This window comes from Mastomys coucha, chromosome X, assembly GCF_008632895.1.
Source record: "Mastomys coucha isolate ucsf_1 chromosome X, UCSF_Mcou_1, whole genome shotgun sequence".
Classification (NCBI taxonomy): Eukaryota; Metazoa; Chordata; class Mammalia; order Rodentia; family Muridae; genus Mastomys; species Mastomys coucha.
The window spans coordinates 6,448,230-6,451,449 of NC_045030.1; the positions used below are offsets into that span (position 1 = coordinate 6,448,230).

At 45.1% G+C, this 3,220-nt stretch overlaps 1 pseudogene; it reads right to left on the minus strand.

The window, feature by feature from the left end:
• Positions 1-2,429: 2,429 nt before the first annotated feature.
• Positions 2,430-2,752, minus strand: LOC116091637 (annotated as a pseudogene).
• Positions 2,753-3,220: the final 468 nt, after the last annotated feature.

A 3,220-nucleotide genomic window follows, 5' to 3' on the forward strand; every position in this document is an offset into this window, starting at 1 on the left:
ATCTATCTATCTATCTATCTATCTATCTATCTGTTTAGGGACAGTCTCATTATATAGCCTTGGCTGTCCTGAAACTAATTATGTAGACCAAGCTGCCCCCACACTCACAGAGATCCATCTGCTGCTGCCTTTCAAGCACTAGAATTAAAAACATGTATCTATCACCCCACCTAGCAACTATTTTGGGGGGCAAGGTCTCTCACTGAACCCAAAGTTTACTAATTCTGGCTAGTCTAGCTAGCCAACTTGTCCTGGGGGATCTTATCTGCCTCTTGAGTGCTGGGATTACAGGCAACCAGCATACTTCCCTGACTTTTACATTCATTCTGGGGATTTAAACTCTGGTCCTCATGCTTGCCCAACAAGCACTTTTTGTACTGAGCCATCTGCCCAGCATTCATTATCCTTTGAAAGTCTCTACTTCGAATTGTTGTCACATTCTGAGGTTAGCGTTTCAGTACCTCTAGTTGCAGGAGGGGAGGGTAGACACAGACTATTAGGGATGAGAAGTGCAGGTGACAGAGTGTAGTTCATCAAATCATTACTCTTCTCTACTCCCTCTTGAGGTGTGTGCTTCCCTGTCCCTGGACTTTGGCCTTGACTGTGTGACATGCTTTAAGTTCAACAGACTGTGAGGAGGTGCTTGAGCAGAAAAAGGATTTATACATGGTTGCTGCATCTGGCCTGCCTTTTGCTCTCTAGGGATCTAACCTAGAAGAGAATGAGCCACTATGCAGGCAATCTCCTGTAATTCTGGCACGGAAAGCTGAGGCATAAAAATCATGAGTTCGAGGCTAGTTTTACCAACATGATAGATTTGAGACCAGCCAGGATTTCATAGCAAAAACCTGGGGAGAGAGGAAGGTGGGGAAGAAGAAGAAGGACATGGGGATGGGGGGCAACTAGGCCTAGCATGGGCTTTTGAAACCTTAAAAGCCCACCCCCACCCAGTAACATACTTCCTCCAATAAGGTATATCTACTCCAACAAGACCATACCTCCTAATCCTTCTAATCCTTTTTAAGAGCTGTATTTCCTGGTAGCTAAGCATTCAAATATATGAACCTATGAGGTCCATTCTTATTCAAAGCACCCTCTCCTGAACCCCCAGATCCTGTCAGTGGCATTTTGCTATAGTAGCCTGACTAGATTAACACATCCTGAAGAGCCCTTTGGGCCAATCAATGCTGTGCCTTACTTCCTATGTGTTCCCCTCACATAAGCAGTATGTTACCTCATGTACATATGTATATGTCTTTGTGGAATTAATACATGCAATCCCCTTGCAATTTCAAATCCAGTCACAATTCATGATCAAAAGTATGAGAATGCTGTCCAAGTATATCTAAGTAAAAGTATATCTATTGTGTGTGGCTCTCAGTGAGGTTTAGTCCAGCCTGGTTTACAGAAAGAGTTCCAGAACTGTCTCAAAAACAACAACAACAACAACACCCCAGACAAAAATAAATAAAAGGAAGTCTCTTTTGTGAGACAGCTGAGAATATTCTACAGTGGTTCTATTTTTCTTTGTTTTTCCTTTTCCTCAAGGCCTGGAACTCATTCTGTAGACCAGGCTGGCCTCAAACTCAGAGATCTGCCTGCCTCTGCCTCCCAAGCACTGGTACTAAAGGCGTGCGCCACCGCGCCTGGCCCTATAGTAGTTTTCTTGTTTGTGGTGTTGCAGGTGTCCCTGGAATCTCCTGCTAGTACACACTGGGTAAGCACTCTGTGATCAAGCTAGACTTCCAGCTCACAAATAGCTTTTGACATCTAGAGAATGATTATAAGATCCCCAGTGTTCAGGGTGTCACAGGGGACCAAATACCTGACTGGGTCTTTTCTCCATACCCACTCACAGACACAGTTGGCCTTGATCTTTCCAAGAACATGGCTACTAAAAACAAAAAGTTATATTTTCCAAAGGTAAGATTGTCAGCTCTACTCCAGAGGCTCATCTCTCTGTACTTGTTTTTTTTTTTTTTAAAAGATTTATTCATTTTAATTTTATGTGCTTGTTATTTTAGCTTTTTGTGGTTTGCCCTGCATGCATACCCATACACCACATATGTGTATTGCCCGCCCCCCCTGCCAGCAGCCCAGAAGAAGGCATTGAAATCTTTGGAATTGGGGTTACAAATGGTTGCAAGATTTGATGTAGGTGCTGGGAGTTGAACTCATGTCCTCTGAAAGAGTGGCAAGTGTTCTTTACCCCTGAGCCATTCTCCCAGCCAGTGTCTGTGCCTTTGATGTTTGATACTCATTCTTCAAATGAAGAAGTGGCATTGATCTGTGAGCAGTGCAAGTGGCTGTACAATACTTACACGACTCAGGCAGAAAAGGTAGATGAGCTTCTGCTCTCTTTCGCTTTCCTTTCTTTTCATTTTTTTTCCTGACAGCCAAATCTTTTTTTTATTGGAGGAATGGGGCCCTCACTGCACAGCTTGTTCATTAGCACTGCCTCCAGAATACTGTGGTTTCATCACATCTGGAAGCTCTGGAGGGTTAGACAAAGGCTTACTGCACAGGGTTTCATAGCCAGGCCCACAGTGGCAGGAGCCTGTGGTCGTGCTGTCTAGCCAGTGAAGCCACACTTGCCCAGAGTTTTTCTATCATCAAGGAGCTGGTTGTCCTTATACAGCCACTGCTTGTGGATGTCCTCAACCATGTGCTTCAGATCGAACCTGGTACTCAACTACTTGGCATCCGTGAAGATGTTAGTCTTGTGGCGCAGGATCATGGGAAACATGTCCATGCCAGTGGCTGCTTCTGACTTGATGCACCGAGGTGGCCATGCAACACCCCTGCTTTCTTGGTAGGAACATCTTTGGAGTCCTGGTTACCATGTCTGAGGCTGTCCTTCTGTGAGGACCCCCCAGGCTGTTCTGATTTAGAGGCCCTGCTTGAGGTCTCCTCTCCATGATGTCAGCCCCCAGGCATGCAAGCCCTTCTGCCAGTCCACTCCTCTCTGTTTGCAATCAGAAGTGGAGCAGAGGCAAGTGTTCCCTTTGTGACAAGTCAGGACTCCTGATCCATACCACCTGTGAGCCTGCTTCTGACTTCGGTGCTCTGACATAATTTATTTTAAGGCAACAGAGAGTAAAATTTTAAAAACAAACAAAATAAGAAACAAAATGAGCCTGCGGTGGTGGCATATGCCTTTAATCCCAGCACTTGGGAGGCAGAAGCAGGCAGATTTCTTTGATTTCAAGGCAACCTGGTC